The sequence below is a fragment of the Callionymus lyra genome, chromosome 4 (genome assembly GCF_982586985.1).
Source record: "Callionymus lyra chromosome 4, fCalLyr1.hap1.1, whole genome shotgun sequence".
In the NCBI taxonomy this organism is placed as follows: domain Eukaryota; kingdom Metazoa; phylum Chordata; class Actinopteri; order Syngnathiformes; family Callionymidae; genus Callionymus; species Callionymus lyra.
This window is the reverse complement of record NC_141821.1, coordinates 11,999,924-12,012,496: the sequence shown is the minus strand read 5'-3', so window position 1 is coordinate 12,012,496 and position 12,573 is coordinate 11,999,924. Positions and strand designations below refer to the sequence as shown.

The following is a 12,573-nucleotide window of genomic DNA, read 5'->3' as shown; positions in this document are numbered from 1 at the left end:
AATTTTTACTGAAGGTGCCATCTAACAGCCTTTTCAAACTGTACAGCATCTGCTGCTTCAGGCATCACCTAGCTTAAAATACTATCTTACTACTAGTGATGGATCGGTGGTGCCTCATGATACAGCTGAAAACTTGCAAAATGAATGCCACCTAGTGGCCTTCGAAAATGAAGACGTTGTATCGTGATACCCCATCACTACTTACAACCGGCGACCCTGTCACAGGGATGACACAAGGAAAGTATCTGAAAGTTGTACTTCTATTCAAAGGCACTTGTGAAGACTAAGATATTGTATCCATTTGTAAATCGCAAAGGTTCCGCCATGCACGCTCCTGAAGTCCCAACCATAAAAGCTAATATTCAAAAACATTTAATGAGTATTTAGGTGACACAGCATGATTCACTCTAATGGAGAAATTGAATTAAGGCCGCCACATGATGCCCCCGAAGCAATTAGGAGTTCCCAGTAAGGACGGCCGCACACATCCATCCTGACGTAAGGAGTCGTGATGAGGAGTGGGATGGAATATTTATGAAGTCTCTTGGTTGGGACACATTCAAAAAACTAACTTATGCTGTAGTAAAGAAAAAAACAAAGACGTGTTAAAATAGCCCGACCCTCCTGAAAAATGAAGCAGGAAGAAAAACAAAAAGAGCTTTGGATTGAGCTGCCTTCTGCATAAAGGCACGGCACTGAAAGTAATCTCGCAGCCCAGAGCCCAGAGGATGATGAGCCTGCTTCCTAAAAATATTCCACAAGAGCCTCGCCCTATCTTACAACATTGTTCCCAGTCTCCTCGGATCAATAAGATCTGACCCGAGTGGGTGTGTAGGACGCGAGTCACTTTGTTCTCGTCCACTTGGGTTGTGTACGTGCGGGGGTCTCTCAGGGATGACAGCCCATCAGATTCAGCAAACAGCAGCGGCCCGCAGATTGTTTATCTGCATGACATCAGTGCGTCCACCGAAGGGACAGATTCTTCCTGAGGAAGTGCGTCGCTGTGGGAGCGGAGGGGAACCGGTCGTGTCGCAAGTGTTTCCAATCAGCTTCTCCACAGGCTCCTGTTTGTCCCGGGGAAACATGCCGAAGGTCTGCGTTCATCTGAGGCCACGGCGATCAGATGTCGAAACCGATTCTAGCCAGACCTCTCTCTGTCTGTGCGTGGACGAACTTTGGTGACTTATTTGATGAAGCACTTTTTCTGCTGATGAATAGCCATTTGGAATATTATGTAACTTGTTCTAAATTCACAAATATTTATCACATAAGTAGCAATTCCTTCAAAGAGAGAGTGTCTCTGTGAAACGCTCGATTAAATTTAAATGCAACTAGGTCAGACAAGGATGGCTTGCTTTTTAACAAGTTCAAACCCATCACATTTGAAGACTTTAACTTCACAAAACAGTCTGATTATTCTAAAATTTAATACAAAGCAGTCTTACTCTTTTAATCGGTTTTGCTTCAGTGTGTCCCTATTTTAAAAAATGAAAAAGCAAACTCAATCAGTAAAATGTGGGGGTATATTTAAAGGTTGTTTATCATGTGCAAGTTAGTATATTTACTATTAATTTCAAGTTCAAATCCAATTATAATAGTTTTTTTAATTAAACCCCCCTGATCACCGTTTCTACACACAAATAGATATATCTCCAGTAATTTCTCCATACCCTAACATACTTTGTACTGTCCATTTAAAGTGTTTTATTTCCTGGTCCGAATATCCATCAAAAGAACATTGAAAGCCGTCAATGCTGTAACACAAAGACCCTGTTCATACTAAGCCTATTGTAACCGGTTGAATAGACTAGAGGTGCTTACCTGGTTGAAATAACCCTAGTATAAACACAAATCAACCATTTTTTAAGGGGTGTAACCGGTTGAGCAAAAACCATCTCGGGAGTAGGTTTGGTAAGGGTTTTCTGGGGTTCGCCGCGGCAAAAACCCCGGTGTGAACGCAATGACGCACCGAGGTCAGCCACAGGCTTCAGCGTAGCCGGATATGTCAAGCGTGTATGAACGCAAGAGGTTTTAGCCGTTTCAACCCCTGACAATTATGCAGAGACTTTTCAACCGGTTACGATAGGCTTAGTATGAAAGTGGTTAAAGTTTAGCTATTCTTCACAGAAAGAAAAGTACAAATCCTTATCTGTATCAGCAAGAACAGACAATATATACCAATCATCTGACATCACAGTTGACAACACAACACAGCAGCAGAACGTCCTATACTAGATAACAGCGGGGAGAAAACGTTGTTCTACTACTGCCAACATGATGTCTCCCTTAGCACAAGTTTCAAACTCTCTGGAATCTTTTTTTTTCACTTCAACAGTCGGACGCATTTGCCTGACATATATACAATGCTGTTTGAAATGTTGCTGAGTTTACATCACATGTGTTAAACTCATGCATTGGGTTGGTTGACTCAAAGCAGATGAATATTCATTTTGATATGGTGACCTATTAAATATCAGTGTTTAAATATAAGCTGAGGAAGATAGAGGATCGTTCTCAACCATTTTACAGAGACTTCTAATAAGAATAAAACTGATGTTGACGGAAAGGTATTGCTCTGTGACTGTTTGATAGAAGACGACAATACATTGAGCCTTTATGAATAAAATACAGCAATTAGCCTCATAAGGATCATACAGTTGTGTGATTGAGTTTGAAATCCCTGATGTGTATAACACAGCAATTGTAATGTTTTTTTGCAGACAAGGTCGTAATATAATGTTAAATGGCATTTATGAATAAAAACCACAAGACAACTAAAGGTTTGCTTCAAGAGATCAAAACAACAAAATTCCGCTCCCTGTGATGATTTCATCGAAGCTAAATCTAGTTCCTGAGTAATTTTTACTTTTTGAAGTGGTCAAGTTAAGGGACAACCTCAACCCTTCAATGAAGCTTCAGCTGTTTAATTGACCCACATCTATTTTTGACCCATAAATGAGCTTTTCCACTTGCTTTTTCCACTGAGTCATGGAAAAAATGATCAGACTTCACTCTCAGTTTCTTAGATTTAAAGATATGACATTTAAAAAAAAAACTATTTATCTATCTATCCATCCGTCCATCGAACCATCCATCCATCCATCCGTCCGTCCATCCGTCCGTCCGTCCGTCCATCCATCCATCCATCCATCCATCCGTCCATCCATCCGTCCATCCATCCATCCATCCATCTATCTAACTTGCTATCTATCCATATTTTCTTTTCTTTCTGTTAGTCACATGCCATACACAGGAGTTACTACTGTATTGCCTAAAAATTGTGTTGGGTCTATATTTAATTTTCTCATCGCTGTATGTGGCGTGTCGTGCCCACCTCAGCGCAGCGAAAAACAATGCGGTACCAAGTGGAGTCCCTCCTGGCCAAGTTTGACTAGCTTAAGAAAAGCAATAAAGAAATGGCACTGGGACAGTTACTCAGGGTTTGTTTGTTTTTTTCAAATCAAGGAATACACAAATCTTAAAAGTTGTGATTCCAGTCAAAGTACTTTCATGTATTCCAATTGAGAGCAATCAAGGCAATAAATGAAGTGAGTTTCTCGGAATCCATGACACATTTAATTTCTTTGTCTAATGGTATTATACAATATATACATGTACACAAATCATTGCAGTAATGCCATATATTTGACTTCTCCTCTCACATGGTGAAAAACATGTGCACAAAAACAAGTAGGGTGTGAGCACTCAATCCACCCACTTACATTATTTTGTTGAGCATCTCTCATGGCAACAGTTGTTTTGCTTTTGTGAACAGCGGCTCGTAGACAATAGCATGTGGGCTGTGGAGATATTCCCAATGCATTGTCTTAGTCCAAGTCTTTTTTACAGCCAGTCACTATTGGCAGCAGATTCAAAAGCAGAATGGGCTGGGTGTTTCAGTACTGATGCTTTTATGGCAAAATATACCAAAAATCTGACAGTACAAAACAATCTGTTCTAGTCTGGCTAAACAGAAAAACATGAGGTCTAAATGGAGAAAATAAGTGACGCAGGAATGGATTAAAGCCTTGTGAGTAATTTGGATCGGTCTTCCTTTGGATCTGGGAGAACATGATGAAATTGGAAGGTTTAATGGCGCCAATGAAAGGTGTAATGGTTTTCACGGAACATTTGTAATTTCCTTTTAATATATATTAACAAACTTGAACAGCTGTTGGCTTTTTAAGAGACAAAAAGGATCTAAACGATGTGGAGCTATAAACAGAGACACAAACTTGTTTTTAATTAAAGGCTGACACTAAGGTGTTGTGCTTGATCACTACTGTATTACACTAAACTATGAGCTTCTAATAATGATGGTGCGTCAAGGGAACAAAAGTGAAAATAGAAAAGCACTACTGATGGCTTGTTGAGGCCTCATGGAACAGGTATCATGATACAGTGTCTTCCTTTTGAAAGGCCACTAGAGGGCACTCTCTGCTTCATGATCTTTCGCTCTGATCTACTAATTCATTAAAATCTGGCATCCTTTTTAAACTGAGAATGACTCTAGTGGCCTTTCGAAATAAGGACCCTGTATCATGATACCATATCAACTGTTTCATGAGGCCTCATCAACCCTTCACCAAAAAAAACAATAACATCAATAATGAGCATAAATAGTGTCTTTGATGTCAATCTGATCTCAACCAAACTTGTGTTGATCGCCTCCTGTTAAAGCTGATAGTAAACACATTTAACAATAACATACATTTTTACTGTGCAAGAGCTAAGAAAATCCTTTTAAAATGCCAGTTTAAAGTCTAATTGTCTAAACTAAATGTACAATGGGACAAATATGTCACACATTATTTTTATAATAAAAAATATAAATACCTAATAAACTTATATGAAGTTTTATAGTTTAGGCCTCTGTAGTTTTATACAGAATTGCTTGTTTGTTATGCTGCAGTAATTCCTTTTAGAAATAGTTAATTTATTTGAGAATTATGATGAATTATTATGGAAGGATTTTATGAAGGGAAGATGAAAAGACATTTAAATTGTGTAAGAATAAAGATAAGGTAAATAAGATAATTATGAGATAATGAAAATATTTTCCTATTATGTGCTGAAACAAAATATATATTGACTTGAACATAGATATGAATAGAATGAAAGGAATTTAATAAAATATATACATTTGTAAAGATAAAAATTACGTTACGACATATTTTTGTGAACAAAATACAAATTTGAAATACTGTGCTGTTTACGCTACGTTAAAGAAATTAAAATAAAGTTTACAAAAAAAGACACAACAGAAACAAAGCATCAAATACTATCAAATGTCCCACAGTATACTAGTTTTTGTCTTCACAGTCGCTGGACAGAGATGGTCAAATGTGGCCAAAGGGGCCACTCATAGCGCAATACCGCTTTAAAGGCTCTTATGCTGCTACAGCGGAGCTTTAAACTAATCTTTATAGACAATTGTCCTTTGACAGTGGCTTCTGTCAAGACAGATGGGACATCCTGGGCTGTGTGCAGTCAGGTTATGCTTCAGAAATCAAAATGTATAGCGAGACAAATGAGTCATGAGCCAGTATGAAGCATCTGACTTGACGTCCAACATCATTTGGCTTAAAATGATATGAAGTTAATTATATAAAAGGATTTGTTTTCCATTGTGCAGGAGCCTGAGCTCGCTTCATAATCTTTGACGTCATAAGATTTTTTTTCTCCACTGAACGCAAACCTCACTTACGCGAATCATGCGAGCAGCGGCATATCATAAATGATCAGCGAGTACGAGGGAGGAGAAGAACACAGCGGCAAGGTTATTAGGCATGCTAATCCTTCCATGCATTGTGCTGCTACACAGTAGGCTTCACCTGCGCTCGGCTAACAAACCGTGCTGATTCTTAGCCTGCCAACTTCCATTCATGCTAATTAGTGTCTGTCAAAGTCCTGGACTTGCTGGAGATGACAGTGGCATGGTTTATCAGCCAGATACATGCTGATCAAAGAGTCAGACTTTTTCCCGGAATCGCACGTGGACCATGCCTCGGTATTACAGACTCGATAAACAGATAAGCTGAATGTAAATGTGACGTACCATTACAGCATTTCACAGAGAGCAAAATAAAACATTTGGTTTTGCTATTTAGACCGAGAACCGGATGAGTAACAGGTGGGCTGAGAAGCCCACGGAGTGTAATTAACTTGATAGGAAAAAAGGCTCTGTGGATGGGAAACCAGGCGACCAGGGCTAACCCAAGGGCTCGATGGCACAAGGATTCAAAAAAGCAGACGCCATCTGCCAAACACATGGACATCCATCGAGCAGCACCCAGCCATCACCGACCAATACACACCAAACAGTTTTTTTGCTTTTAACGCTACCGATTCCCGGCCTCTCCCTCAGAGGCACGCCGGCAGACGTCACTGGCGTTCACACATTTCTAGTTGGCTTAATCATGAGAGGCTCCTCCCGCCTGACCGCTTGCGTCACGTCTGCTCTGACATCACACGTGACATCAGGCAAGGACCCCTCCAAAGGGATCCCTGTAGCCAGGCACACTGGAGAATGACTTTCAAAGGCCGTGTCTAGCGCTAGCCAAGGGCTGAGAAAGTCATTTTATTGATGCACTTGGCCTGGAAATAATGCTGAAGACGGAAAGAGAAGGAAAAAGGGGAGAGTCTGTCGATGCTGCTGAATTAGCCCGAGAGGAACAGCGTTATCGGAGCGAAAAAGAAACCGGCCCGGGGTTACCAGACCGCCTGCATCACCAGGAGGACGACCTAAGGTTTCGACCACTCCTCTAAAGGACGTGCTGCCGTGACTCATTTCAAAGACGAGGTGGGGCCCCCCCCCTCGCAAATTCGCTGACCAACCCTTTCCTCCCACTGCTGGAAGGAATTAATGAGCTGCTTCCTTTTTAATACGCTTCCCCCCTTGTCCCACCACACCTCAGCCCCCCCAGCGAGGCCCTGTGTTCGCACAGTCTCTGGGATAACACTCACAATTCTTTGGCTAAAGCGCTGGTCCTAGTACATTTCTTTTTTAACTGGAATAGTTGCTCTGATGTCTCTATACGCTTATTAAACTTTTAATAAACACTGACTCCAAGTCTGGGCAAGAACACACAATTCACTCCAGGGCTATGCCATAATTACTATACAAACAACACAACCAAAAATAAGCAGACCTGGGGCGTTGACTGGGAAGAAAAAAAAAACACAAGTGAGGAATAAACACAAAGAGAAGAGCTTGAACACTAATGAGATACACATTCACAAATACAGCTACAAAAAAATGCTTTTTGTGCACGATTAGCCTCATTTATCAGAACTGCTGCGAAGAGGAAAACTAATCAACAATTTCGGAAACGGCTACATTCATGCAACAACCTTTTCGTTTAAGATCTCATCGTCTTAAGGGCCTGCAAGCTATTTAACATTAGTTTTATGACCCATCCGCAACTTTGTGAGAGCTGCTGACCTTTTTTAATTAAAGAAACGCTGTGGATGCACTGCCGTGTGGACGGAGAGCAGCTCCTGATGATGATTATGTAATCAGCTCCTAATGTATCCGAGTGATAAGCAGCGCAGCAGAAGTTTTCAGTATATACTTTTACGGAGATCATTTCCAAAAGAGGGTGCGATATGAAATCTTGAATCGGTGAGTCACGCTTCTCGGCGCATGTCACAAATATTGACAGCGAAACTCTGACCAGCTTTGTGTGGCTTTAATGGATGACAGAAGGCAAATTACTTTCAGGATGCTTCTGACATTCACTTCAATTAGGAAACAGTTCGTGCCTCTCAGTTTTCAGCCTCCAACGTTGGAGGCGCTCAAGTCAAGTTGGGAGACGACAATCATGTATTTTGATATGAAGTTTCCTACTGGGGTAGCACAGATGTGTGTATGAACTTTAAAAATATATGTTATTTTTGGGAAATGAAAAAGAGAATGATCAAGATAAAAAAAGGTTTGTAATCTTCTGGGTCTAATGTCAGGGGAGAGTCAAAAATTAAGTTTGCAGGAATGTTATTGCAGCTCCTTATCTAACATTAAAATTTGTGGGAAAAAAGACATGAACTGACATTGAATCTTTCAGAGAGGCTATCAGCTTGGTTAGTTTCATCTTATCTTATTTTGTTTTTATTAATTTTCCCTCAATGCATATACAACTGTTCAATCTGGGCATTTATTGCTTTATTCGTTTTACTCTAGATTTTACTACTTTAAGGATTGTTACCAAAGATGTTGTGTGGAAGGAATATAGTCTAGTTATGACCTTGTCCCATTAACTAGTTGTGCGACTGTTTGCCACAAGTGATAGCACCTTCATGTTGACTAAACACGTAAATAATGGAGTATTTCAATGCATAGTTTGGAGGCAACATGACATGTCATGAGGTTTCTTTGAATCTTCCTCTGGTGACAAGTGATGCAGATGGTTAAGCTATCATGGAAGGGCTTGAAAACAATTTGCGATGTCGTACAAAATACACAATCAAACAGCCCCAGAGCAAGACTTGGCGTAGTGATCATAACAGCAATCTTTGAGCCAATCAGTACAAAGATTACTGAACAGCTGCTCACATTGAATTGTTGGGCCTCGGCATGTTGCGTCAAAAAAAAATCCATCTCGACTAACTAGCTGAAGCCTGAACATTAAACAGGTCAGCTAAATGCTACAGGCTCAAGTAATATAGATATATATGTTTGACATATAAGAGAAGCATGAATGCTATTAAACAAGTTATCTAACAGACCAAATAAATCCTCTTTAAGGTACACAATCCATATGATAATCTGTGGGTAAACATGAAAATATGCTGATTCAAGCTCTCTTACTTCCTTCCTCCCTTCAGTTTAAACATTGTTTTTTTGTGAAAAGAGCCAAAACATAATCGTGTTGTTATTGTGAAAAGTGGTGTGTGTCTTCACCAGAGCAATAATGATTGTTTCTGATATTCCCCGCTTACTACAAGCGCATCATCTCAAGTGTTTTTCCAAGTGTGTCTTCATGCGGAACATTTATACAACAATAGTGAGTGAAACATCAAGTGATTTGGTGTGTTTGGAATGTTTTATTCTGGGTGTGTATCGGGGCTCAGACGAGAGTAAACTAGAACACATGGACTTCTTCTAATGTTTCCTGGATTTAAATGTATGCAATAATAATGAATAATTCCGTTTTTTTTGTGTTATTTTTACCTCAATTATAATTGCTTTAGACTTATTTCTTTGTGACCTCTTTCGTGATTTGGCCGTATTGATGTTTACATATGTGAGCTCGAGATAATTTCTTTGCATTAAATAATTGCCAGTAGTTCTGATCTCATGAATATAAATATATGCCTCTGTGTGTATTATTTCCGTTCATTTTAAAAGTGCTCTGCAGCTTGCTCCAGAATAATTATTAAACTGTGAGCATGAGGGAAACAGGATATTAATTCAAAGAAGAAAAGCACTGAAGAGGCACATACAGTAGTACCTCTGTCAAGAAGCTTATTTCAAACAAGTCTTTGAAACAGATCAATACAGTCAAATAAACAACTTAATGATGTAAAGTGTTGCCTCATGGGAAAAGTCACGTTTATGACGTTTTGGCTGAAAACCCTTAGCCGCAGGTCAACAATTCCATACCAGGTCTTAACTAGCCGTGTAAACACTGAACGATTACATCAAATTTTGGCACGACAGGTCTGTGAAAGTTGGTTTACTCTAGTAATGAAGTTATAATTAAAAAAAGTCTGATTTTTTTTAATTGTTTGACGAGAGCTGAGAGCGTGAGCTGCACTAATGAGAAGCCGAACAATTAAATGCCAAAAACCTTCCTGGATACGAACATTACTGAAATCATATCACTTCTAGATCGTTCTGTTTCTATGGGTTTTGGAAAATATAGGTATATGTTTGGATTTTTTTGTTAGTTTTAGTCCGCTCATAGTTGGCCGCAGTTATTATATACTCCTGTCATATGAAAAGTGAAATCCTGCAAGATCATAGGAATGACTGAGGACAAGAGGATAGAAGCCAGGCTTTTAAAGCTGAATTTTGGCCATATTCTCCAAGAGAGTTGAACAATCACACAATGTCACAATAATTCAGTGTCCCCTAGATTCGTGGCAGAAATTATCCAAGTGCATCAAAATATATCTTAGAGGTTCGTATTGTGAGTTAAATAAATCGTATCAAACAGTTTTGTGAGATAAGTGTGTCGCTACAGCCTTATCCGTTTCTTTTCATTTAACCCTTGCGTTATCTCTGGGTCAAGTTGACGGAAGGTACGAAAACATATGCATAAATATTCCTTGAAGCCAGAGGAGGTCGTCCACATTGACCCAGAGACAACACAAGGGATCACAACAATCTCAAACACATTTGTGTTCAGGCCTCCGGGTCACCTTGAACCAAAGATAACATTTCGCTGTCTGTAAACATACTATCCAAACAGCAGGGAAACATAAATTCCATCACTCCTTGGCAGAGGTTTTAAAAAATGGAACTGCCAGAGTTTAAGTCACAACATTATCCTAGAAGTAGAGAGGAGGGGGAAAAAAAACATGCTGTGTGTTAATCCTAATCCTAATGACCATGTATACACATGCGTAATTGCCATATTTGAAATATCCTGTGGATGTATTGACGACATATTTAAGAGTAAATAGTGATACTCCCTGAACCGCTTGTACTTTCAGCTGCTCGTATACCGAAGAAAACAAAACAACACAAGCCTGTGCTCCAGATGTTAAGCTCCACCCCTCAACCTATTGCATGACAATTGCCCTGATAGAGCAGATCACTCAAAAGGAATAAACACGTTACCTCCCTGCCTGTCACAGTCTGGCCTCTAGAGGTCCCTTATTGACAATGAACTGCCAGACCCCTTCTCGTCTGGGAAGTCAGAGGCCAAGGCAAACACTAAAAAACAAATCTCTTGAGTGGGGGAAAAGCAGACCAGGGGAATATATATATAAAAAAAAGGGATCACCAGCAGAACATGTTAAGTTCAAAGAGGTATTTTATCACCTTCATGGTCTGAAGGGTGAGAAGGGAAAAGACAAGAGGTTAAAGTAGCTGCTGTGCAAACATGCTGCAGGTGTGACAGCATTTCAAAGAGGAGCGGGGATGGTCCAGGAGCGCCATTTGGTTCCGGAACACCCCCCCAAAAAATAAAATAAAAATAAAGGGGGGGGGACCACAAGTCGCGTCGTGGTGAGATCCCCCTGACAGACACGTCGATGCTGCCCAGATGTGAGAGTTTGCACATCTGTCTCGACCAAACTACAGGCGCATTGATGGCGTTGAATACAAAAAAAAAACGAGCCAGAAGGTTCTGAAAATAAACAAGTTTACAGTCACAGCTGACTCTTGAGAGGAAACGCATCCGCAGCCGAACGGGAGCCATTGCCCGAGCGAGGCGCTTGGGTCGCGTGCGGGAGTCGAACTCGCAACCCCTTCCCGAACCCGAGCAGCTCCAGGATAAAAAAAAAACAAAACAACGAGACTCCAATAAGAGTTTTTTGGCCTCGTTCTGGACTGGAGGAATTGAAAGCTAACGTTAGCTCCTGCTAGCTCTCTGTTTAACCTTCAGCCTGACAGGAGCGCACGTTCAGCGACACACGAGCGTCAAGTTAAAATAAAAATGATTAAATAAATAAATAAATAAATAAACAACCGTCGTCGCTGGAGTGTCGTGAGCTCCACAAGTGATGTCCTTACATCCAGCGGTGACGGGGGCCGAGCTGCTGCTTCTCTCTCTCGGCTGGTTAAGTTGTTGGATGGGGGGGGAACCCGCGCTCGCGGACTGGAGGAGCATCCGCGACTCCCAGTGTCGGAATGCTCCTCAAACAAGGTCGCACGCAGACGGAACCCCCTCCCCACCTTCCCCTCCCCTCCCTCACTCACAAATAAATAAAGAAAAAGCATCTATAAATAGAAGGAGGGACTCGTACCTGGGAGACGAGTCGGGAGGCGGCGGGTCCAGGCGCTCACCGTCGCTGCTGAGACGGACTGAGGCGAGGAGGGAGCAGCGGCTCCGCTCCACTGAGCTGCGGTGGGCTGGCAGCAGCTGGGGCGCGCACAGCATTGAGGTCACCAACACACCTCTCTCTCGTACCAGAACCTGGCCTCAGACACGCACGCCACACTCCTATGATGGAATTTGTCATGACATGATGGGGGAATCGATTCACGAACGTCGATATTTGACGGCTTGGGAATACATTTTATTATTATTATTTTTTTTACAAAACTCCATGTGGGTGGTCATCCGCCCGCAGCCACCTTTTTTATTTTACTTTTTTTTTCAAAGATGTGTTTGGATTTCAAATTTAAAACTGGATCATATTAACAGTGCTGTAGCTCAGGGGGTCCCCAACCGGTTTTTTTCACCGCAGACCGGATTAATGCCGGCATTATATTCACAGAAAAAGCCTTCAGATAAGTTACTGTAAAAATAAAATGGGATAGTCCACAGAAAAAAGGAACATTTAAGTGTGTTGGACCTCCATTGCATTGTACTCATCAGTATGTGTCTGTTTAAAACTTTCTTTTAATTAACATCTTTAGAAAGACAGACAGACAGACAGACAGACAGATAGATAGATAGATAG

The 12,573-nt window shown here is 40.9% G+C and overlaps 1 protein-coding gene across 4 annotated transcripts in view; it reads right to left on the bottom strand.

Moving 5' to 3' along the window:
• jcada (junctional cadherin 5 associated a) overlaps positions 1 to 12,573 on the bottom strand; it is a 36,005-nt gene that overhangs the window by 22,359 nt on the left and 1,073 nt on the right. The window contains exon 1 of one of the 4 annotated variants that reach the window (XM_087788762.1): positions 11,914 to 11,993. The exons of 1 other annotated variant lie outside the window; for it this stretch is intronic. The gene's annotated coding sequence lies outside the window, so the exon portion shown is untranslated. Of the gene's footprint in view, positions 1 to 11,636; positions 11,746 to 11,913; positions 11,994 to 12,573 lie in introns of those variants that run through there. 2 more of the 4 variants (XM_087788761.1, XM_087788764.1) reach the window with 2 other exon arrangements.